Raw genomic sequence first — 26,878 nt, 5'->3', positions numbered from 1 at the left:
ACCAGTATGTCCTTGGGATAAGAGGCAGATTCAGAAAGAGACTGATGGGTGCTACTGTCCTTGAAAAGCCCCAAAGTCTGAGACATCTGGGAAAAGAAAAGCTACCAAAATGTACTCTATTTAAATATAAGATTTATTGAGAAAGAAGTTCACCTAAAGTTTGAAAAAGACATAATGGCCAGGTCAAAGGTCTTGGAAATACAAGAGGACACAATCCACTTACCAAAAGTATTCTAAGTTATAGTCTATCAGCTTATGTTTGGAGTTTCTGAGTTTATCAGAAACATCTCAGCAGGTATTGGTCAGAGAAAGCTGCAGAGCCCAGAAAGCTCTCAAGAAAGAAGTGGGACACAAAACCACATGTAGGGAGTTGAGCTTTGTTTCTGATCATTGTTTCAAGAGACCTTGTGGCTGGGCAATGGTAGATTGAAGTGAAGCTGGATTTTGGCTCCTCCAGTCTGTCACTCTGAGAAGCATCAAATACCAACATCTAATTAAAAATCCTGTTCTTATTTTTCTTGATCCAAGAAAATTTTCAGTTCTGAATTGTTCATTTAGTGTTGTTTTTTAACAATGAGTTTTAGGACATACTTTAGTCAAACAATACATTTTGTTCTTAACTAAGGATATATTTTTACATATTCACCTGAAGACAACCCTTAATGCAGTCTAGTGCCCTGAACACAGTGTTATGTTGAACTCATAGAAGATGTGAATTTTAAAGGCAAGAATACTATGTATTCTCATTATTCATGAACCAAGAAGGTCAGACATAGATTTACCATATGTAGAAAACTTGAAGTATTTAAAGCTGTTGAGATTCAATAGATCCTAAGGGTAAAAAATAAAGGCACTACTGTTAAAGTATAGTGACTCTTTCATTTTCTTATATTTTTTTAAAATTATCATTTGTGGGAATTAACACTATAGAACAAAAAATGTAAACTTTTCTAGCAGTTACCAAAAAGCCATTTATTGTATCGTTCCAGATATAACTGCATTTGGGTTAAAGAAATTTAGTTCTTTTGCATTGTGCATTCCTGCAGGGTTTTTTTTAAAAAAGTATTTGAAGGGAAAAATCATCACAATGTGTTTTACCAGTTACACACATTAAGGCTATTTGCTATCTATGGAAAATTTTAAAAGATAACTTCTGAAAGGCAAGTTATGGAAAAATTCCTTTTAAAACTTACCTTTAAAAAATGGTGACTTCATGGATTAAAAAAGATAAAGGAACACTTTTCCTTGAATCCTATTTTTATTTTACATTTTGCCTTTATAATAAATAATATGCTCATTTATATTTCAAGTTAAAGCAGTAGTCCTATGAAGAAAAAGCATGCATTTCAGTTTGTAACTTAATGTAACACTTTAAACTGATTTTTTTTCTTTGATGATACATTTTTGTTGCATAAGGTAATGTAAAAGTGCATAAAATTTCCCTTTATTTTTATTTAAAATATTTACAGCATTCCATAAATATATTAGCTACTATATAAGAGTTTAGTACTGAATGGATTGATTAAATAGCTAGCTGGATACATAATTAATATCTCAAGGTCCCTTTTTAAGCTTGAGTATAGCAGCCAATGAGAAGTGACGCGGCTGCTTTGGGATGAGCAAAGCTTTCAAATGTTACCCTTCAACCCACACAGCGGTCTCCCTTTCTTCACAGAACTGTGTTCTCATCCATGATTTTAAGGGCCTTTGTAAATGGTGTAAGCAGCAGGACCTTTGGTTCAGCAGCAGTGATTTTTTGCAGTTAAATGTGTAATTCTCCAAACGGAAGGACAGATGCTTTGGAGACATCATTATTCTTCACCTATCTGTCAGAAACTACAGAGGAGCTAGCTGGTTCAGTTGCAGCCCTTTTATCTTCAGTCTGATTTCTACAATTTTTCAAATAGATCCACAATGCATTCATCACACCATGAGCAGGAATTTCAGCCTGAGCATCACCAGTTATATAAGTTCTGGTCTGAGTAAACTGATTTCCCCTGATTTCAGTCATGTGAAGCCGTGGGTGGAAAGGTCACCCTCATTAGTGGGGAGAGATGCTGCTGCCCTGGTGGCCAACTGGCTTTGCACCTTTTTAGTTATTGATCTGGGAGCACACAGGAGCAGGCAATGGCTGCAGGGCACAGCTCAGCTCCCTCTTCTTGAGGCTCTCCCAGGAAAGCTACCAAAGGTTTCCTTCTACATCCTGTAACTCTGCTATGGGCAATTAAGATTAGGCAAGTGAAATACGTAAAAATGAAAGATTCAGATTACTAATTCCTCCTGAAAAAAAGCTTTTTGGACAACAAATCCAGGGAAAATTTTCTGGGATATCAGAATCCCACCAGGTTAAAGTGACTCAAGACTTAGTTTTCAGAAAGCAAAATCCCTCTGCATGCAAAGCCAAGGAAAATGTTTAATATCCATTATTTTCTTGTGTACTCTTTATTCCTGACCTTGAATAGCTGATCCAGAGCCAATGTGGGATTTGGACCATAATACCAAGAAAACTTCAGAGACAGTCAACACCATTTCTTCTAGAGGGGTCATCCTATTCCCTGGAGTCTTGCCAGTGAAAATGATAGGGATAAATTAAAAAATGAAATTGAGGAACATCTTCAGCATCCAAAGAAAAATCAGTTCATGACAGAAGCAGGAGTTAAAGCATTAGCAATTGTTGAAACAGAAGTGCATACTAATAGTGTAGGGTTTTTTCTAAGATACCATATGTTTCAGAAATGGGGCTGAATTATTAAGCAGTTAAAAACATGACTGTTAGTGAGATAAGGAGAGAGAGAGAGAGTAACTGATGCTGCTTTATGGGGAGCATTTAGGAAATTAGTGAGGTAATTTTCTAGATCACCTGCTCAGACAGCCTGAATATTATGTTCTAGTGTGGACACTCAGATTCAACTTTTTCCTCTTAGGCTGGAGAAGGATGGCTGATTCTTCCCCAAAGGAAGGAAAGGTATAAAGACAGCTGCTTGGAAAACTCTCCCCTTCCTGTGTGGGTTTCTCACAGGCTGCCTGAGCCCTAGTCCTGCTGACTGTCAGAGGTCACAGTACAATGCAGGGAGGAGAATCCAGCAGGAGAAAAGTGAAGACTCCCTCCAAAACAGCACATTAGTCTGTGCAACAAGCAGCCATGGGCAATCATCCTCCATGGCCAGTTTGGGGCAGGCAGGACTGCCTTGTTTTAAGGCAGGCTTGGAAAAAAATATCCTGCTCTCAATCCAGACTTTATGGATAGGCTCCTGCATGACAAAGCACAATGTTAAACGTTCTGTGCCTATTGTGACAGCAAGAAGCACTTAAAGTAAAACAATATGGAAAGTGTCCCAAACTTCATAATATTCTGTTGGATTCAAATCTACTCTAATTTAGGTAAAAGAACCACAAGCAGGAATCTGGATACACACACAAGTAGAAGAAACAGCAGTGTGGAAACAAATTTATAACTCCTTGATCCCATAGGATGCTGGGCCATACCATGTTGTAAGGTCAAATTGGCTTGCAACTTATCATGAGATGTCTACAGGAACAAACTGAAAGCCAAACAGAAGGAAGCCATTGAAAACAGAGTCTTAAAATACTTTGGTTAATCTCTGAAAGAAATTACTTGCATTTTTTCTAATATGAATACTTTAATGCTTTCTATTTTCTTAAGAATTCTTTATTATTTCCTTATGCTTTTCTTCTGTTACTTTTTCTTTCCTTTTCTTTTATTTTACCCATTGTTTATAATTGTAATAAGCCAGCTTGTGGGGGGTTAGTACAAAATGGATAAGTCAAATTTTTGTTTAAATCTTTCCTTTTATTTATTAGTGAGCCAAAGAGTGATTTGCATAGAAGCTTTCCAACATAGGTGCCTTGAGCTGATTAGCACTTTATTCTGCTTTCATAAAGCAGAAAGTCCACTCGTTGTTTTCCTGTCTGGGTTTCACAAACAAACAAACAAACAAACAACAAAAAATCCCCAATTTTTCTGTCCAGAAACTTCAAGATATATAAAATTTCGTCCCAGTGAGAATTGATGATTGCTTTTAAAAGTATTTCTTAAAGGGGCTATTCTTTTTAAAGAGAAACCAGTGTCAGAGTTCTGTGAATGAAAGAATGAGCTCTCCAAAATGACTGATGGTGTTGCCTCACTTCTCCTAATTGATTGGTACTTTGGTTCTGAAACCTTGGCCCACAGACCATCTGTGTCCTGCAGAGAACTTGCTAGTAGAGCCTTTAGAGAGGAGCTAGATACCATAATGATAGTTTCTCTTTATGATTACTGCTGTTAAATCATCCTAAAAGCAGTTAAATATTAATGAAACCTTTTACTAATCAGACTTCTTCTAGGAAAGCAATTCTAAGTGGGAAAATTCTTTTTGCTTCTGAAGATGTTCTCCTTTTTAATACATGCAAATAATAATTAATAACTTATTTATAAAGCCCTATTGGCATGGTGGCTGAGGTGCTTGGGGTACTATACAACACCATCAAAACAGATTCAAAACAAAATGAGCAAAAGTTCACCCTCATTAGAGTCAAGCAAAACACAAGAAAAATTGCACACAAGAAAACACAGTCTCAACATTTGTATTCTTGAAATGATACTAGGGTTTGAAATACATCAGCATAAGTCTCAAAGAAAATACAAATAAGGGTGAAGTCCCTTTGTTCTTCCATGAATTTTCATTTCACATATCCTCCTATGGTATCCTCACATGTTATCCTCACTCACCTGTTTCAAACCTTATGCATAAAGCACAACCCATAAGGTGTTCTGCATTGCCAAGGCTCTGCATGCTGCCCCCTAGAACCTTCTCCAAATAAACTGGCAGAATATAAGGTGCTCCAGGAGCTTTGCAGTAAATGTTCTAAAATGTGACTTGCTATGTACCAGGGGAAGGTATAAAGCAAGGAATTTGGCCTTTGCCACCCTTGCAAATGAGAACTGTGGGGCAAAGTTCCCAACTTGCCAGCTCTGTGGGCAGGGGAAAATCATATTAGTATAAAGATCACTTTTACAGACAGCTACAAGAACATGAATTTCAGTACCATCTGTCACAAACCTTGGAAAAAAGACCTATAAATTAACACATGGACACATACACATTTAATCATTCAAATGCACTTACAAAAGTATTTTTTAACTTCCATCTGATCCATAGTGCAGGGAAACATCAGTTAGTTTTTCCGCCAATATACCATTCCACAATGCAGATTTTCAGATATGTAGACTGGCTGTACAAAACAAATGAATTTGTTCTTCTTCTCTCTTAGACACCTGCCAAACTGTCACTCTTTACAAACAGGTTAAATAGGTTATGGGGGATAAATACAGAAGACAAAAACAAGAGAAAATATATAGTGAAAGTTAGGCTGTCATTAGCAGCAGCTCTTTTATATAAAGCCCAGGTCTTAAACTATAGAAATGGGGAAAGCAGATTAAAGCTGTTGCTTTGATGCCTTAATACAGGATCTATTTAATTTGAGATTACACAGCTCATAAGGAATAAATCCCCAAACAGGTCCTTCAACAGCCATCAAAAATATCACAGTGTAATTTGCAGAATTCACTCTCCGGAGTCTGATTTTATAAATACATCAGTGCATAGATGATTTAAGAGAGCAAAAGCTGATTTTGGGTTTGTATCTCAAGGTGCAACATTTGCTCTAGGCAATAAGTTTCAAGGAAGCTCAGCTGGAGCTGAGGACAAGTATTAATGGTGGAAGTTCAAAGGCATGGGTGGGAGCAGCAAGGATGGATAGGCACAGGATTCTAATGTGCAGTGAGACTGATGAGGGATGCGTGCTCCTGTCCATCTGTACCTTGAGAACATCTATCCTGATATATCACCTGACTAATTAAACAGTATTTCACTCAGAGGAGTCCACATTAGGCCGGACTTCAGTATGGAGGCCAGACCAATTGTCCATTAAAATCTCATGAGAAAGCACCACAGAAGATTTTTGTCCTTTACACTATTGTATCACTGTTACACAGCACACATCACACTCAGTCCCAGCTTTATACATGCCAGGACATACAGACCTGCGGCAGGAGAATGCTGTTTTCCTGATCTACCTTCCTGAATTTCATTTTCTTTTCCAAGAAAAGTGATGCTGAGCATTTCACAGCATTAATATTAAAAAAAAAAAAAAAAAAAAAAAAAAAAAAGAGAGCCTTATAAAAATGAGCTTTTCAAGTTTTTGTTTTGGCTGGCATTTTTGATGTAGAGACTGACTTCTGATGCTTGGGAATTCTGCAGTTCTGAAAATATTTATTTGTATGGGAGAAAAATGCAAACTCTTGAACCATCTATTAGATTGTATAACTGCTTCTCAAAAGTAGTAGAAGCAAATATAAAATCACCAGAATTCACATATAAGGAAGAAAACACTGGGTAGGAAAAAATTATTCAACAACCAACTAAAACTTGTGGTTAAATATTTCTTTCTCTTAAAGTCAACTCTTGTCATACTCTAGTCCATAGAATGTTCTCCATGGAAAACAAAAAGTAATACAAAACCCAGTTGTTTACTTTTTGGTTGTTTTTAACTTTTCAGAACCTTTTGCCTAAGTAAAACTTGTTTGTCATTAAAAGCTGACAACTTCAAAAATTGTCTTTGGATTAACACAAAACAAAGCCATTTTCTTTGTCCAATCGTCTAGCATGAGTTCAAATTTAGGAAGCCAAAGTCTGTGATTTGCATAGAGTGTATTTAAACAAAGGTCTAGGGGATCCACATGTACTGTACAATCTTCAACTCCTTCTTGTGTGAAATGAGTTTATGCAAGCCTGGTTCACTGAACAAGGCTATTCAGTTTTGTTAGTCCCCTGAATTAGTTTCTAGGTCAGCAAAGCACTAAGAACATCAGAACACCAAAACAAAGTAACAATGACAAAAAAGAATCTAGACAAACAAACCCCCCCTGAAAACCCCTAGAGCCTAAAAGACTACATCCTTGTTATGCAATTCTTCCTGCTCACACACTTCAAGTTAAAACACCTCCTTTGAAGAACAGAAATGGGATTGCTCAAAGTTAAATACATGAAAAAGAGGAATCAAGGCTAATGACTGTTTTGCCCAGTGGAAAACTCTCCAAGTTGTATTATTTCAGCTCCTATAAATATCCTAATAGTAATTTCATGCTGCATTGGAAAATTCCACAGCAGCATCTCAGTCTGTTCTATATGTAATTCATTCCCCTCTTTCTTTTATGCCTGGTCATTTTTTTTTATGTACAAACATGATACACAGTTTACCAAAACATTTGGTAATTGTCTGAGTGAATCAAACAGTTGTAAAACCTGCATCATGCAAAAGCTCAAGACAACACTAAATTTTGCCCTGCTCGTGATAATTTTTAATGCTGCCTGTATTTGTGTAAGTCACAGACAGCCAGCACCACATAGCAGACAAATGTAAAGTCATTTTCTCTTTTCACTGTATTATTGAAATCAGTGAAGCATAAGGAAAAGCAAAATCAGAAAGAAAAGTCCTTCCCATTTCCATAGCAGCATCAGACTACAGTTGTATGTTTATTTTTGAAAAATGAAATTAGTCTGTTCAGCTGCTTTGTTCATAAGTGCATTTCTTGTTTTTCCTAAGTTTAACACCATTTGGGAAAATCCAGAGAGATTATTTAGATGCCTTCCACTTGAAGCACCTTGGCCCTAACAAGGTATCATAAAAAAACAAAACCTGGAAGACAGTCTGGCTGTGGACTGCCTCAGCAGGGTCACCTTCATCCACCTACATCTTCATCTTCATCATACCCCCTATTTAACCTGACACCTACCATCAATGAACAGAAAACAGCAGACACAGGGGTACATGTGAAAGTCCTGCCTCCCATTCAAAGTCAAATAATTTGCTACCTGGTGGGACCCAGACCTTTCAGTTCTCTGAGGGCAGACACCAAAGTAGACAGAAAGAATCTTCTTAAAAAATAATTTTCTGGGGCACAATGATACCATTTTTTTGGAGCTTTTGACATGGCTACGGTATTTTCTAGGAAAGAAGAGTTTCAAAGCGTGCAGCTCCCACTGTAGGACAAATCCATCCTAGTCAATACTTGAGTACTGAATATCACAGTTACCTTGCAGTTTAAGTTTGCAAGTTGTTTCTAGCTGATACTGAACTGAAAGCTTTTACTGCTTCAAAAGGGTTGCCAGGCACCAGCCTGGATTTAGTTGCTTTCAGATATAATGTCTTTGTCTCCTAAGGCAGGGTCCTACATAAAGGATTTTTGAGATGTTGAGGTTTAAAACTATGGACGATTCAAACAGATCACTGCTAAAAGTGAACGCATTTTACAAGGAGTCCTTACCTGTCCTACTTCCAACATGTAGAGAATTATAAAACTGGGATGTGTCCTTTAGCATCTCTGTGCCTTCGTTTCCCTGCAGAGGATGGCAGCCAAAATCTTCAGCCGCTGTGGTACAGCACAGATTGTGCTGCCTGTCCTTGCCAGACTTCAGGAACACTTCTCAAGGTGACTGCCCTCATTCATACATCTGGGGTTTTCACAATCAGGATCCTGGAATGAAAGCCAACACATTACTGTCAGTGCAATAGATTAAAATGCTGATGCTGCAGAAAGAAATAAGGGTAGAAGGTTCTGGATTCACAGACTCATTCAAAAGCAATATAAAATAAGCAGGGAAAATGACTATGTGGTACTTAAGCACAGTGGTGCCCATACTGAGAAAAAAGAGCAACTGTTTCTTTCTGCTGATTTAGAGGGAGGCTGCCAAGGCACATCCAGTAAATAACTATTGTTCAGAGTCATCTGAACAAAGTTCTCTAAAAGCTGAGTTTGATATACAGGATAAACACTCAACTGACTGTTTGTTATATAATAAGAATTGACTGCAGAGGAACAGACTTCATACAGAAACGAGGGCTGTATTTGGAGTCAGGGAAAGCTTTTTTATTCTGCGCATTGAAGCCCTGGGCTTTATTCTATTGGAATTTACTTTTCCAGATGGCTCAGAATGCTGCCTGTCCTTGCAGCCTGTTCAGGGGCCAGGTAATGGGCAGTGGTGCTGCAGAAACACAAAACAACTTCAAAGTTTCCTGACAAACATGACTAAGAGGAGGACAAGAAACAGAGTCTGCTCAAGAGCCAAGTCTGCAAGCAGCTAAAAATCAATCTGAAGGGGGATGCTGTGCCTGTGAAAGTGAGGAGGGAGCATGTGCAAAGCAGTTAAAACAGTTATGGGTTTTTGTTTTGTAGTTAACTTGGTGTTAAAAAACATACAGCATTATTTTTAGCTCTTAGAAAACCCCAGCAAAATGCTCCAGGCAGCTACTATTTCTTCTGTCTTGAGTAAACATTTGGTTTTTGTCAGTTTGATGTTCAGTCATCAGAATGTGGAACTTTCCCTTTCCCTTTTAACTTTCCTTGTCCTTGTCCTTGTTCATGTTGTTTCACAACTTTCTGGAGCCTGAACTTTTTAAGAGGAGGAGATGCCCCAGAACCATTTCCCAATTCATAGGTGTCTGAGATGGCCAAATGTCTGATGCACTTGACTATCTGTCTGAAAGCTGAGTTTGATTTCTCACATAAGAAAAAAAAAAAAAAAAAAGAGACAGGGAGAATATAGGGGAGGTCATGCATGGAGCTTTAATTTTGTTTGCCTCCTTCTCCCCACACAGATTTTCTCAGTCCTAAAAGCAGCACCCATTAGGTTGCAGTAATTTCATTGTCCCTTGATGCCAAGGTGAAAAAAGAGGAAGTATGGCTGATTTGCATGTTGTTCACATTCACTCCCTGCTCCTTACTGGCCTATTCCAAATAATATAAAATGAGTCAGTCAATTTGGAGTAGAGCACAGATCACAAGATGTTGTTGAGGATGGTGTCACACATCCAGATTCTGGGAAATAGTGTCATCCAAGGTCCATTCTGGATTGTTACAACAATCAAACACTGCCATGGGTTGACACTGAGGAAATTAAAGAAAGAATTTCCTTCATTGGAACTGATGAGGACTCCTTACAAAACCTTGTAATTGTAACCTCGGCAAGTAATGGTGAGCAGAATGCAAGTGTTACTTCCTATGCCTTCCTGGATGTAAGAAATGTGGACTGTACATTCTGATGGATTTCAGGATAATTGACATTCTAGCATGTCACCAGCTCAACAATTGAGGTACAGCTAGATTTTTCTGCCATTTATTTGCACTAAGGTTGAGTCCAGGACCGGCCACATTTCTGATACTTCTCACACCCGAGAGTTGGAAGCCTTGCTAACTCTCAGAGTGTCATATCCTGGGGGCATTTAGCATATGGCTCCAAGTAAAAATAACATTACTTTTCTTTCTGGGGTCAGGGATGGGAGGAAGTACAGAGCAAATGGTTGTGATCTGGGTAAAATTTGCAGTCTTTCCTCCATTTTTTGGTGTGCTAGAGCCAGCCAGCAGTATGTGTCTGGAACAACATGAGCAGAAGGATTGCTGACCTCAGCAGCAAGGAGCAAGCTCATTAAGGCACACAAACCTCCTTTTTCTGGGATGGTACAATGTGCTGTTGACTCACATGGGCCACACAGTCTAATCCTAAATTATTACGAATGACCCAGATTCTGGCACTCTGCCTCCTGCTGATTAACATCTTACCCTGCAAGCAATTTAGTCTAGCTTAAGTGGGGCTGCATCTCCAAATTAATTTTCAGTATAAGGATGAAAGCATCATGCCATATAACTCTTAAGCATGGTTCCAACAGATCCAGATAGGAATTATAACATGTACCATAAGGAATGAAAATAAATTTGCTCTGGGTTCAGAGCAGTCTGGTAAAAAACGAAAAAAGAGAATGAATTCACAATCCTTGATTATATAAATAGCACCTGTTTTGACAAATTTTTTATGCTTATTTTCTGAATTAGCATGCTTCCAAAGTACCACATTTTTTCATAACATAAATGACAGCATTGACAAAAAAAACCCCAAAACCACAGGCTGTTACTATGTATATGTTTATAACCTTTAAGCTTTGCCAGCAAGAAACTGTTGAATTCATCCAGTAATTCATCCATAACCTGTGCACACTTGCTTGGTCTTCAGCCATAGTGCAGCAGACAAATATCTGCTTATTGGGTCTCCAAAGGCTGTGATCCACAGCAGGAGTTGAGTACTCAGATGTAGATAATGGGCCCAGTGCTGTGAGATCTTCATGAATGACCTAGTCACTGCCACAGAGTGAACCTTCAGCAAGTTTTCAGACAATGCAAAACCAGGAGGAGTGGCTGATACCCCAGATGTCATGCTACCATCCAGAGGGACCTCAACAGCTGGAGAAGTGAGATGATGATAATTTCATGCTGTTCAGTGAGGGAAGTGCAAAGGAACGACCCCAACACCAGCACAGGCCGAGGGGCGACTCCTCTGGAAAGCAGTTTGGCAGAGAAGGCCCGGGGGCCCTGTTGGACACCAGGACAGGAACAGCACTGTGCCCTTGCCACTTTGCCACTAAGAAGGTGAGAGGTATCCTGGGCTGCATTGGGCAGAGGAATGCCAGCTGGTGGAGGCATGTGGTTCTTCCTCTTTAGTCACTGCTGTCTGCTGTGCAAATGTGACACTGGAAACACTGGAGAATCATCCAGTGGACAAAACTTATGCACAAAACTTATTAAGGGGTTTCTGCATCTTACATACAACGAGAAAATAAGAGAACTGTGACTGGCCAGCCTGGAGAAGAGACAGTGCAGGCAGTCTTATCAGCATACATAAATATCTGATGGGAGGGAATGAGGAGTCAGAAAGATTCTTCTTATGAGTGCTCGGTGACAAGACAAAAGACAATGAGCACAAAATGAAATACAAGGAAATCCCCCTGAAATATATGAAAAAACTATTTTACTGTGGGGATAGTCAGACACTGGCATGGATAACCCAGAGAGGATGTGGAGTCTCCATACTTGGAGATAACCTAAGTGGGCATAGACCTGAGCAACCCTCTGTAGCTGACCTTGCATGTGACAAGGGGTTCCACTAAAGAATTTTCAGAGGTTCTTTCCAACCTCAACTCTTCTGTGATTTCACAATACTTTTCACACTACTCCAGAAATATTGCAGCAGTATGCTTTCAGCTGGTTTGTGTTTGCACTTCTGACGTGTCTGCAAATACCAGACACATTTTTTGCTCTTAGTGTTCAAACTAATTATTCACTAGTACTCTTTAGGGTTTGGGTAGCTTTAACCATATTGAGGCATTAATGACCAAGAATCAAGATGCCACCTTCTGTGCAGGACAGCACTGAAAGACTCACACTTAGAAATGCCCCAGCAGGGTGGATTTAAACAAGCTCTTTCCCTAGTAAGACCATCACAGCCACTTACAAAATGAAGTGATTTAACTCATGGGTGTCTGGCCAGGATTTTCAAAGAGGCTTACAAATTAGAAATCACACTTAGTCTGCAATTTTTAGCAAGACCCTAAGCAAAACCTGTAAGGCTCATAGGAAGCATGGTAAGCACTTTGATTGAACAGTCCTGAAAATGAACAGGGCTGAGAACCACACCTCTGTAATGTTGAGGTGTGAGGCACAGGAAAGATGGGGAACACAAGCCCATTTTTGGCACCTAGCTTGTTTTCCAAACATCTAAAAAACATTTGAAAATTGTCATGACCTACTTAGAAAAGTGAACAGGCTGGGAAAAACAAGTATAAGCAAAATATTTATAATTTTAGGACAAAACATACATAAGTAAAACTTGCAAAAATTCTTTGTAAAGCTCCTTACAACTCATTTAAAGTTTTGCTCATCCACCGAAGCCAAGACAAGAACATTACAGATTATTATTCTATTCAACCAAACCAGATGGGATTCATCCATTGCTACAATTCCAACTTCCCAAAGTATATTTGTCTCTTCTCTCTAATCCTTCTTTCTCTGACATTAATGCAAGAGTCATTGTAATGGGTAGGCTTGTTATGAAGAACTCAATAGTAATAAAAAAATACAAAAATTGCTGTTCTTGTATTCCTCTTGTTGTTGAAGAATAAAATTATACTGTAAATTAAATCTGATTTTATGACATTTTGCATGCATATAGATCTTCATGTGAACTCAGGGGAGCATACTTTATTTGAGCTCTGTATTCCTTATACTTTTTAATTAATTTTTCTTTGTAATTCAGAATAAGTTTCTAATGGATTCGTGGAACAATATGGGGTCACTTGGGGGTGATTTTAATACCTGCAATTCCCATGGTTATTAATCAAAGACTTTTTAGCCTTTTAGATAAATTATCTGCCTTCTGTTTAGAAGATTGAGATTAAGCATGTGAGAGAAATTGTCCCTACTGACACAAAGGAAAAAAAGTCATGAAAATACAAAATGCAACATTTTTGGTATCTCACAAAACTAGAGAATATGCTGCAGATTTTCAATTTTCTTTCATCTAGCTTCATGAAAATTGCTATAAAAATAGCAATCAATCTGAAAAGAGGTGATTTTCATTTATTGCCTATAAATCTCAGAAACTGTCAGATCCAGGTAAACTTTTTTTACTTGAGGATTTACCATTTACAACTGACAGGTTTTTTAAAAAATTGTTTGACTTTTTAAGCACATAAGAAAAAAAGGTGTTCACTTAGCAAGTTTAGCTGAGTATCTAAATTTGCATACCCTTCAACAGGGGCTGTTACGTTTTCATCCACTGAATGCTGAATCATACAGACACAGTTTTTGTGCAATTAATTTGATTTCTCTTGACTTCATGTTGTCCAATAATTAGAAAAATCCTGGCTGATTTTCTATTCACTAAAGAAATCAAACAGTTTGTTTTCCATACTTTTTTACTTGATCTAGGACAGCATAACTGTAATGTCCTCAAGGGATACCAAACACAAAAGAGCATACATCTGAATTGATACATTTAATGTGTGTTTATATATGCAAAAATATATATATAGCCTAATATCCAATCTCACAGTTCTGCTCATCATTTAACAATGGCTAATCTGATATCAAGAACTATCAAAACCAAAAGAATTTAAATCAGCTGTGGACTTGACTTCCACTTTCCACATACAAGTGTTGCCCTGTTCTTCTAAGGTTTTCTAAGCCTTCTGATGTTTACATTCTTGTAATGAACTTTCTCACGCACTTTTATGTAAATAATTATTGTTTTACATTCTTTTCTAGGAAGGAGAAATTTGAGACCAACTACTGGTTTGTCCAGTGTCATTGGAGAAGTGGCACTTTCATCCTCCAATCCACTGTCACTTTTGAAAGTCTATAAATGTTAGAGTCAGAAAATAAACTTCCCTTCTTTTTACCTTGGAGGTTCCAGCATGTGTGTTGTTTTATTTAATGTCCTATAGCAACATACAAGCATCCTCAAGGTGTGTGAAAATCCAGTGCTTGTCTCTAGCTCAGTTCTGTCTCTCTGCCAAAATGAAATTAATCACATTTCACAAAAGCATTTCAAGTATTTACAACAGCTCTGTTATCATAATGTCTAAGTATTTCAAAAATTTTCTTAACCTGAAGAAGGACCTGATTTATCAGTTTGCTGACCTGAGACACAGCTGTCCCCAGAGGACAGTGGTTTTAGCTGTGGGGGATGTGAAGCAGTTTAGCTGCATCTGTGCATTGATCCAGCTGGGTGGATTCACCTGGATCCACAACACATCCAGGTGACTCACCAGGTTCCATCACCTGCTCCCACTGTACTGCTTACAAACTCCAGCTGGCTCCTTCAGCCCATCCTGTGCAGCAAGATGTTTTATTCTATCCTCTGCATGAAGTAAAGGGTGGGCTGGTTGTTTGAAGCCATGCAGAAGTTGGTCAGAGGACCTGGGCACTGCTCGTTTCACAAATCTGAGGTTGTTACTCATTATGCATCCTGTCTCCTTTCTTAGCCACCCACCTCACGTAACTGAGAAAGTAGCAAGGCAAGGGGAAGACAAGACAGAAAGTCAACTAAGATTATCAGCAGGAAATAAAGAAACCTGAGAAGACTACGTGGTTAAAAAAACAAAAAACAAATATGGGGCCACAACAGACCTAAGAATAATTTTCCACTTTCATCCCTCAGTAGCAATTTTCTGGGAAGAGAAAATACCTCGATGAAAGCCACATAGAGAAGTCAGAGAATAGACATGAGATGAACAAAACAGCCCTTGAAGACAACTCTGCAGAGCGATGTACTCTGAATACTTGTTTATAGCAAGTATTCTTTCTTATGGAGACCATTGCACATCACTGCACAAGGCTGCATTTCATAAATTGGAAACCATCTTCAGAAAAATACATTTGTCCATGTCATAGGGTACACAATGTATGCTTTGCTTCATCATTGTGATATTGTGAATGATACATGTCTTTTCTTCCTAGAAGAATACTTCAGAGATCTCAAAATTTATTCTGCCAACAAAGTAGAAAGGTTAGCATAAGTACAAGTTTTCTCCATGTGGTGTAGAATATGTAGTGCACATTTTGTATGTTCATGGAAGGGAACAGTCAAAATACATATTATATATACACATATTCATCTCTACATTAGAAATGGAAGAAGAGAAGACAGGCTTCAAGAATGAGCATATATCAGCAGATCTTATTATGGTACATGTGTTGCTTGTATTCAAAAACTGGGCTTAGCATTTTGCAGAGCTGTCTCATTCTGAAAGTGCAGCAATTCTTCATTTGCCATGATCCTTTCATGAACTTGTGGGTAACTTTATGACATTAAAGCTGGCAGGAGCATATTTGTTTAGTAATTAGAATACTAAAATGGTTATTAGGAATATCATCCCAAATTTTCTATACTTCGACTCTCAGCTTTTTTCAGGAGCACAAGTGGCCAAATGGCTCAGCCTCAAATGCAAAAGAGAGGGAAGCAGAGTGAGTCAGACCAGATGGCTGTTGACCTTAAGGCAAGATAGGAACGGATGGGAAAAGCTTCTCTCAGCTGGGCTTCTTCTAGGCAATGCTCCAGAAACTCACCTAGTCCTGGTAACAGAAAAAGTTTTACTTTTCAATATTGAAGAAGTTCAAATTTTAAAATAATATATTTGTTTCTAATAATACAGATACTTTTAAAATGTCCTTTAAGATACATAAATTGGATGATAATAGGAAAAAAAGCAATGCAATTTACTTCCTTGCATCACAGCATTCCAGGGTTTGAGTCCTATGAGAGCATCATCTCTTCTAAAATCATGCACTTCCAGCAATTATTACCATTCTTCAGAGCTGACCATTGGAGCAAAACTCCAAAGAAAAAGAACTTATGTTTAAGCTAAAGGCATGTTTTCCTTTTGAAACCACTTGCAGTTTGAAGGTTCTCATTCTCTACTATGTGAAATGTGTTATGATAGGAAGTTGTCAAAAGCTCATACAAGACTCTGAAACAACCTGAAATTTTCATTATTATTTTCATTTCTCTTTGAGTGAATTAGGTGTCTACTGTATTTATCCTAGTTAAAAGAAATCAGATTGCTAAATTTTGAAATTCTCTGTAAAATGAGTCAATCTATATCAAAATAAATGCAGTGTCTGATTCAAGGTTTGGGTCAAAGACTTTTGAAAACAGTGGAAGATGTTTAAGTCTGTGTACTCTGGTTTTGATCCACACAGGCTAAATTTATAGCCTATGAGATAAAATTGCATAAAGGAGTCACCTCTCTGTAACTGTATATCTCGACCAACTCTAGTTCTTTGCTCTTTTAATGATTTATCTGTGACCTAACAGATAAACAGAATGAAACATAATCAGAAAATCACAGGTAAGCTACAGAAATATAAAAGTAAACTCCTCCTCATTTATTTTCACACACACCGAGGAAAAAAAAAGACAGAAATTATTTCCATTTTCTTCTTGGGAATCCACTTGAAGCATTAATTAAGCATGTTAACTTGAATGTGGTAAGAAGGTCGGCAAACTCTTTTTTACCATTTTGTAGTTTTCTGTGGTTTATCTTGCTTTTCAGGAGTTCTAATATTACCAAGATATTATTCCTGAAAGTGTAATTGTGTAGTGCAATAATGTATGTGCTGTATTCTTTTGAGTGGGTCAAATAACATTCATAGTGCATTTTTAAAGAATCAATGATGCCTAAGGAGTCTACAATATATGCTGCTCACTGGGAAATTATATTTGTATTTAATTATGCAATACTGCATGTAATTGAGAACATATTGCACAAAATGGCTTTGACTGACTGTTACATAATTTCTGCAGGTGTTATTAAACACCAGGCTCACATAGTTATCTCAGTCCTGTTTGGAAATGAAGGAGTTCAGCACTGAGGGTTATATATTTAGAGGTTGACAATTGTGTAGTTTGCTTTACTGGTCATGCAACACCTCTCATTCAGACAGACTATACAAGCTTGCAAAAAATCATATATACCCTGCAGAATTTGATATTTGGTAATGAAAGCCAGGTCTGTTAGCAGAGCTGAGAATGCTAGTGTTTTGTATTCTCCAAAATGCACTTGATTTCATGGGAGCCCTACTGAGTGGCATCAAATGAGAATCAGGCTTTGTGTGCATTGTCCCACGGGAATGTCGTGGGTTTGTTACATGAAACCCATAAATCACTTTGATGTTATCTGGACCTGTATTATCATAGGAACTCTACAGGCTGGTAAAATATGCTTCTGAATCATGTAGAATGCACTTATTGCTCCTGGGCATTGAGTCAGATATTGAGACTGCACCCCACTGTGCCCTGAAACACATATTTTGTGCAGCATGGGTGCATATGTGGCCAGAAGGAGGCCATTATCTGTGCTTTGATTGCTCTTTCATTATATCTTTGCACAGATATACAGACAACTCTTCCTGTTTCTGTTTCAAAACACAAACAAAAGCTAGCGAGCACTTTCTGCGTTTTCCCCCTTCAATATTTGAAGATTATATTGATTTGAGAAAATGAGCAAATAATGAGAAGTACTGCAGTCCAGGACAGGAAGACGGAGAACTTTTAAGTGCCAGGAGTAATAGATGGCAAATGCAATTTGTTGATGGTAAGAGCAAAATTGTGTTTTTAACAAACAACAAAAGGAAAGAGTTATCTTCTAATCGGTAAGAAACTGAGGCATCCTGACACAATAGAGATTTATAAATTGCTGAAAAATAATATTTTTTTTAGCCCTTAATTCAATGTTCAGGCACAATGATGAGTTCAACCAAGAGGTAGAGATGCATCCCCGGATAAACCTGTTACAAATCAAAGCTAAAATCACAAGTCCATAAGACAGTGCCAGATGCTGAGACTATGGCATCATACCAGGCACAGTCTCCCAGAAAAGAGGGCGATGAATCTGAGGTCTGGGTATCCCACAATACACACAAATACTGTAGAGCAAAATTGAGACAGAAAATAAAATTACCAGACAAAAGAGTATAAACTAATTGCACTAAAAGAGAACAAAATTAGGAATTCTTAATCACACCATTAGGTACCAAGAAGGCTGAAAACAAAAGCTTTAGTAAGAAAATTCCCATCAGGAATTATTTTTCTTTTAAAAACTCACTGAAGCGTGAAGCGCTCCTGAACTTAAGTGGCTACTTGATTTTCTAAACAAAGGAGACATAGGGAGCTATATGGAAAGAGAAAAGGGCAGGAGCAGAAAACAAAGGGATAGAAAGCAAGAAATGACTATAATAGTATTTCTACACCTAAAGGCAGCTGCAGAAACTGGGCAGAGATGAACCAGACAGTGAGCATATGCAGAGCAAGGGACAGACTTTTTAGCCAAGGGCATACACTTTGAACCCTGCTGCAAATCTCTAAACAAGTGACTTTATGCACAAAAGTGCATTGTGTTCTTATCAGGCTCAGAAGGTTCTGCTGAATGCTCACTGCTTTGATAACTTAGCAAACAGAGTCAGATTAAAAAGTTACACAGAGCAGCAGATCTGCAGACGTGTCCATGCATCCGACTCTCAGTGTCTGGCTAGGAATACCTCAGCTGTGTCTGGAGTCTGCCTGCTGCTGAAAACATAATTTGCAGTGCTGATGCCTTATGGTGGGTCTCTAGTTCTGGTTTCTGGTTTTGGAAATTGTTGTTCCTGGCCTTACTTATAAGATGAGTGCAATGTTTTTTCACAGAGATCCTCATGCATACTTAATAAAAATTACTGCCATAAAAAATCCTATTTGACCCAGTGTAAGAGATTAATACTATGTTTAAATCCAGTTTCAAACAACAGGAGAAAGATCTTAAATCTTAGGAAAACTCAGATGAAAATCTTTTGCTTAATTTTTTTTTCAGTAAAGAACAATTCAAAACTTGATGTAATTGTGGAAGCCAAATACTTCAAATTCTCAATTCCAGATTAAAAAAAATGTAGCTTAGAACTTGTCTGGACACAGGTCTAATTCAAAATCATGAAAGGCAATAGATGGCCTTCAAAGTGCTTCGTAAACAGGCAGGGCAGTTGAGTTTTTCTCAATTTTTGCTTTTCTGGCCAATTAGCAATTGCACTGAAATCACTTACATATTTCCATTTTTTTCTTTTTGAACTCTGTGTTTTCCAACACAGTCTGAATTAATGAATGAGAGTGCCAACTAATTTTTACTACACAGAATCAGTTTCTTAATATCTTAAAATATTTTTCCTCTTTTGGTTACACCTTTTACCTTTTTATCTTTTTTTTTTTTTTTTAATGTTGCTCTTAGCAGGATTGGGTTTTAGTGGGATCACACAAGATGTTAGTCAGACAACAGAACTGGTCTCCAATTCATGCTGTAAATAATTTCTTACTCTGAACTACAGTAATGATAATTATTCTTGTACTCTGACTTTTGCTGTACTCATTACCACTTACCTCCTCCTCCACTCAAGTATTTTTCAGTTTGTTAGACTTTCCTCCTTGAGGCACAATTGTCATTTATCAAAACTCTGTAAGACTTAAAAGTGCTACACAACAAACAGAAACTAATTTTACAGCTTCTGGAATAAGACTGATCTTGTTAGCATGAATCTTTTGGTTTTTTGGGTTCTTTAACATAGAAAATCAAGGCTGCAAGGACTTGTCTTTCAGCGTGTATCCCAAACCATTAATTCAAATACTTCTATTCAGATAAAATGAATTTATTAAGTAGGTTTTATTAAAGTCATTACCAATTTTCTTCTGTGGATTCCATGTCTTGTTGTTTATTCAGTTTCATAAAGAAAAATAATAATGCTTTGGTTTCCACAGAGTATAGAGATTTGATTTAGAAGTGGATTCCTGAGACATATTTAATTTTTAGTAACTCTTCATTGCAACTATTAAAATGTCAAGTGTCAAAAATGTGCTATTCAATGTCAAAAAAAATTGCTCCCTTGTATTTTCATTATATTCTGATTTTATTTTTGTTATGTATTTACAGAATCACAGAATGGGTAAAGTTTGGAAGGGACCACAGTGGGTCATCTGGTCCAACCGCCCTGCTCAGGCAGGGTCATTGCAGAGCACTTGGCCCAGGATTGCATCCAGATGGTTCTTAAATATCTGTAGAGAGGGAGACTCCACAACCTCTCTGGGCAATCTGTTCCAGTGCAGTTAGCCATACAGTTAAGACATTCTTCCTCTTGTTTAGCTGGAAATTTCCATGCATGGGTTTCTGCCCCTTGCCTCTTGTCCTTTTGCTTGGTACTACTGAAGAGAGCCTGGATACATCTTCTTGGCACTCTCCCTTGAGATATTCATACACACTCACGTGTATTCACAGTTGTCCCTTCTCAGTTGTCTCTTCTTGAGGCTGAACAGGCCCAGCCCCCTCAGCCTTTTGTCATAAGAGAGATGCTCCTGTCCCTTGACCAGCTTTGCAGCTCTCAGTCAGACCTGCTCCAGGAGCTCCAGGTCTGTGCTGGAGAGCTCCACTGCAGAGCCCAGGGCTGCACACAGATGTGGCCTCACCAGGGCTGAGGAGAGGGACAGGATAATCATCGACCCACTGGCAATGCTCTTCCCAATGCACCTCAGGACACCATTGATTCTCTTGGCCACAGGGACACACTGCTGGCTCATGGACAGATGTTGTCCACCTGGACCCCCAGGTCCTTCTCTGCAGAGCTGCTCTCCAGCAGGTCAGCGCCCAGCCTGTGCTGGTGCATGCAGTTGTTGCTCCCCAGGTGCAGGACACTGCACTTGCTTTTATTGAATTTCAGATGGTACTTCTCTGTCCACCTCTCCAAACTACTATTCTTAAAATGCTTAATTTATCACTGTCTCACTAGCTTTCTTAATTATTTTTTACTAATGTGCTTAATTAATTTGCTTTACATGAGAACTACTTGCTCATTTACCTTTAAACTTTTACAGTGCCTACTCTTGGTTAACTCAGTTAGAGTAGTTCATACAGTTGCACATGGTGAAGAGAGTGGCAGGACAGGCAACACCACGTGCCTAATTCCAGTAAGAGTCTATTTGAGCTAAGCAAGAGGTTAAGAGATGGGAATGACAGCAGAGCAGCTCTGCTTCTGCACACACTCAGGCTTGGCCCTCTCACATATGGGATGTCTTCTCATTAGTGTCAATTACAAAGAGTAAAAATTTGTCTGTGTTAAAATGTGTCATGAAAGTATGAGTGTATTTTACATGAGTTACTAAATAGCCTTTGCTGGTGAGAAATTTCAGTTATTACTTCCCTGAGATGAAGCATTTAGTATTTCATCCTAAGTCCTCAGGGCATGCAAAATGTCTCTGCTTCCTTCCCCCCAGAATACCCACTTTACAGACCAGTCTTTAAATTCTCTAATAGTGTTCTGAAAAGGGGACATAATTAGGAAAAGATCTCTATTTCTCTGAAAAGAAAGAAGTCAAAAAGAAAACAGGATACACACAGCATCTACAATGGATTGTGTCCTTTGCCTGGTATCTCCTTATCTTTTTCTGAAGAGAATTCATGAGTGAAAGCTGCTTCTACTGGAATTTCAGTAACAATGTCAGTTCACGGGATCCAACTTCAGCAGAATTTCCTTGTGGTGTTGCTGTAAATAGCTTGTGTTGATTGGGCTTGTTGTGTTTGAATTTTCTGTTGTCTGAGTTAATTACATGTTGGAAGCATAGGACAAAAAAAAGCATGTGAACTACTGAATTAGCTGGAGTTTTATTCTTCTTGAGCCACAAAGCCAGACTCTATTGTTCTTTTCATATGGAAGGATACTGCAGGGAATGCTTATTGCACACTAAACTGTGGCTCCAGCCTCACAGGGAAAAGGAGGAGAGATGCCTTGACACTTTCAAACATGGAACTCATATCTGTTGGATCATGGCAGAGGGCTTAAACTGCAGGTGTAAACTGCTATGTGCAAAGTGAGCCAGCAAATTGCAGAGGTTCACAACTGGGAGACTGGAACATGTCCTGAAAGATAACTGGTTTTGTATAATTTTGTACTGAAAGATAACTGGATTTTGTATAATTCATGTTATACAGCAGCTTCCTTGTATGATGATAACATTTGGTAAAGGTACTGATTTGCTCACATTTGAAAACAAGCACTGTTACCACGTGAGCACACAGGAATTTTTGCATTGACTTGGATGGTACAGGCTGATGATCTGTATGATTTGCTTCAACTTAAAGATGAAATTTCAGGCAATGGTGAAGAGAAATTTATAAACTCATATAGCCTTGTTTAAAAACTGATCCTAAGAATAAAAATACATTTCTAGCTAAGACCCACTGCAAACAAAAAGAAAAGAAGACTTACAAATAAGATAGAGCTACATTTTATTGTCAGTTAATCTTCCATCAATAAGTTAAGTCATATTTATCCCTAGTGTAATATTTTTTGTGGCTTCTGTCTTATCCTTTTGTTTGTTTGTTTGTTGTTTGTTTCAGCTACTCAGAAAAAGCTTATTCAAATGTGCTTCTGAGGAAAGTTCTTTGTTTCTGAAACTTTGCTCATAACACCTACACTTCATCTCTTTAGAAGCCCCTTATCTTCATGTTCCCCACAGTTCTGGGATGCAGCTTTTTTAAGAACATGTCTCTGTGTTACCTCTGGGGCTGGGGCTTATGAGCTGGGTATTGGCTCTAAGCTCTCTCCTGAATGAATGCATCTCTCTGCTCAACATGTACGAGCCCACCATTCACAGGCCACGCCATCTCTCTTGCTCTGTGTTACCATTTCATATAAAATAATCTGCACTTTGTGTGGAGTACACCTTTCTTCTTTAAAAGTTACCTTCTTTATTTAAAAATAAAAGTAATGAAAACCTCTTTATTACAAAACTTCATAATTTTTCTTTACCTGTATAACTACTTGATACAAATTTATTGTACAGAACTCCAATATTTTAGGTTCTGTCTTCTGCATTACTTACTGCCTTACTGCATTTTTTGGGGGAAAGGTTTGGATTTTGGGTTGTTTTTTTGGGGGGCTGGGGTGTGATTAGTGTGCTAATTAAGAATAACTTAAATTTGTTTGAAAAATAACATCTTTCTCTCACACAGATCTCCAGTGAAACTTAATGGTCACCTCCAAACAATTCAGTGAGTCTCTGTAATAACTCTGGATTTATTTCCTTTTCTCTGAATTCTGTTTCAGATCCTGTTTTAATTTGTTCTGACCATTTCTATTCCTAAGGGCATCCTAATTATTTCATCCATTCTTACATGCCAGAGATATGATCTCACAGCTTTCATCCTTAGTTTTATTCTTTCTGATACAATCAGTTTGCTCAAATTTAAGAATTTGTAACTTTTTCATAGCCAAAGAAGAAACTGTTTATGAATGTAGATGTTTCCTTTCTGGAATAATTCTTTTTTTCAACAAGGAATATTTTCCCTGTTCTATGTCCCTGGATGCAGTAGGAATCAATAAAGAAGATGCTTTTACTCTGCCAAATGTTTCCAAATTATTTTCCTGGTACTTTATCTCTTTGGTTTTCACTCTTATGTCTTTCTCTTTTCCTTATACCACCTCTGTGTTCTTAAGCTTGGAATGCTAACACAAATTTAGCAAGAAAATTCAATTAGTAAGGGGTGTATTTATTAGTGAATAAAAGTAATTCAGCTATAAAGAAAGAAATAATTCTCTTTTTTTATTTCATCAGGAAAAGTGCTGGCATATATTGAAAACCATATTAAAATTGTATTAAAATCTGATTTATACAGAATATATGTAAGGTGAAAGCATTTTGTTGGTGCTACAAATTCTTTTTGAACTATGTGTTGCTTTGGTTGTTTTTTGTTTCCTGCATGTAGTTATGAATAAAAATGAACCTACAAGCCAAACTTGATTTTGCAATTGCATGCATTACCTTTACATAAAATGGTCACATTTAAACTAACTTAACAATTTTAACTAAATATGTTGGCAAGTAGGATTCCAGTTTGATCATGGACTTGCATTGTTGTAGAAATAGATAATCAAAATGAAATCCAGCTCACATCGAAAATAGGCTGTCTCTTTAGAAAAGAGAAATTAAATTATTAAAATCTATTTGTGCAACAGTAGAAGGTTGATAAAAATTTCAATAATCATTGCTTTCTATTTAGCAAGAACACAATATTTCCATAAACTTAGTGTGAGCAAAAACCTCTGTGTTAAATCCAGAATGAATAAACTCACTGAACTTAAAAGGTTCTGAAGTAAGAGTTATTTCAATTTAATAGTTTTATGCTGGTCTCTGAGTACTCAGGGACTTAGTACTTTGAAACAGAATTGGCATAACAATCAGTGAAGTGAATGATGTCATTTCCCAAAAGGCCAATTCAGGTCCTCCTTTTCCAGACAGATATTGTATGCTCAAACTTTGTTCTTTATTAAACAGAGATATGTAAACCTCAAGAAGATATTAATTTCAAACTTTCAAATAGAGTTAATACTTGAATTTCATACTTCTAAGGTTAAATCTTCTCTATCAGTTTGATCTGGTTGAGCAGAGAAGGTAAAAAGTACAATTAAAAAACCCCCATAATCTCCTGCCTATTCCAACATTTTTCTTTGGCTTTATTAATCTCTTCCTCTCCCCTTTCATTTAAATTTTTCTTTTGTTCTGTTTATGACCAATTCAGTTCTCAGACAGATTCCTGGACCGTACAGCTGTTCTTTGGCTGAAGTGATTTGGAAAGGTTGCTTTGAAGAATTTACCTGGTAAATTTCATTATTTTCTCCTTCTCTGAAACACTGTTGACAAAGATGAGATTTAGGGTTTAACATTAGCTGATGACTCTTCTTAGCTGAGGTACGAGAACAGTGAAGATACTTCAATTTGTGTTGTTCTGTATGTTGAATTAAATATTAAATATAAAGGTTTATAGTATATGTGTCCAAAACAAGAATTCAAAGAAGTATTTAACTGTTTTAATTCTCTTTCAAAGGGTCTCAGAGCACACCAGCCAAGATCTACAGATAGATGCGAGGTTCAACAGTGTCTTTGCCTGATCTATATAAGATGCAAAATATGTGGTGAAATGAATAATTAAAAGGCTTCATCATTACCATAATGCTTGTAATTGGTTTAATTTCTTTAATTTATTTGGTGCTAATTTGATTTCCTTTATCTTACTCTCCTTGGCCTGGATCAATTCCACTTCACATTAGTCTGTGCATCCTAAGATTTGCTCCCAAGAGCAGTAAGATGCTTTGGAGGTAACTGCTTTTTCCTTTAGCTATTGAGGTAGCCAAGACAAGTCACTAAACCTAGCTAAAACTCCATTTTTTGTGTAAAAGGACCATTGCCCAGCTGTGTAATGCTATCATCTGCTGCTCGGGAAAACAAAAATTGTGTGCTGGGACCAGGTCTGTTCCTAAGCTAAGCATTCATTTCTAGGAAAATTCCTTTCTAGCGTGAATGCATTTAAGCACGAAAGTATCTGTGCAATGTGTCCCCTGGATATGAGGTAGCCACTACAGAAGCACACCTTCCCTGCCAAACAGTAAAGTCTTTACTGAAGTCTGGTGAGGTTTTCAGAAAGACAAGAGCCTTAGAATTTTTTTTTCCCGTATTTTACTTTGTATTTGATGAAACCACAGTGAGTGGGTCACACACAAATTCACACCTGCTGACGCATCCACTCACACAGAAGGGGTGTCAGCTTTGGGGATGTTTGCACTGAATGTACAGGCTGCCAACCACTACATTGAGCAAAATATTCTACACCTGAAATTGCCTTGATTGTTTGAGCTGTGTGCATTCAAATACAGAAATACAAGAAGATGGCCATTGTTGATGCTTGCAACTATTACCTAGTGCTTAGAAACTTCATGTGGTCTTGAAATAACCAATAGTTGCAGGCCTTTTCTCTCTGTCTTTTTGCTAATTGTCATGTTGATGAATTGTTGACATGTGATTGTGAGGAAAGTGTCAGTGATTACACAACAGAAATGTGAAAATTGCAACAGTGAGCATTATAGGGTAATGCCAAGCTCTAGGAAATCACCTTGATAGCCTTTTGTGGCACTCATTCACATTTCAATTGTCTTTTTCTTATGCATAAGTAGGACTGGCATATTGAATTAATACAAACACTTAATATAAAATTCTAGCCATTTATTACAAATGGAGAAACAGCTACTTGTGAGGTTGAGATCTGGATTGTTTTTAAAGATAAAGCCTGGGAAGTAGAGGAAATTCAGAGGAATAATTCTATGCTGCACCCTGTCACTAGAGCAGTCTAGTGTTCAACTAGGCCATCTTAATTCCTTATTGAGCCCAGTGTAAAGTCCCTAACTGTGCTAATCCCCAGGTAAATGTAGATTTTGGAACACAGCAAACAGGGACCCACATGTGGAATTCTGACAGTGTGTGTTCAGGCTGCAGAGGGGTTCTTCCTCTAGCTCTGACCCCATGTAACCTCTGATCTAAAGGTAACTATTCGGAGATAGGATGATCCCTTCTCACTGTTATTGGGAAAAGACCGGTCTGAAGCACTGTTATTGGGAAAAGACAGGTCTGAGTAGCAGCCTAGCGTGAGG

General features: G+C 37.7%; 1 long non-coding RNA gene across 1 annotated transcript in view; it reads right to left on the bottom strand.

The window, feature by feature from the left end:
• Nucleotides 1-8,332: 8,332 nt before the first annotated feature.
• Nucleotides 8,333-26,878, bottom strand: part of LOC131085547 (uncharacterized) — a 180,596-nt gene continuing 162,050 nt past the window's right edge. The window contains exon 4 of the long non-coding RNA XR_009114661.1: nt 8,333-8,536. This is a non-coding gene — a long non-coding RNA (uncharacterized LOC131085547). The remainder of the gene's footprint in view (nt 8,537-26,878) is intronic.

The sequence above is a fragment of the Melospiza georgiana genome, chromosome 1, assembly GCF_028018845.1.
Source record: "Melospiza georgiana isolate bMelGeo1 chromosome 1, bMelGeo1.pri, whole genome shotgun sequence".
Taxonomy (NCBI): domain Eukaryota; kingdom Metazoa; phylum Chordata; class Aves; order Passeriformes; family Passerellidae; genus Melospiza; species Melospiza georgiana.
The sequence above is the reverse complement of the archived record's forward strand: the minus strand, read 5'-3'. Positions and strand labels throughout refer to the sequence as shown.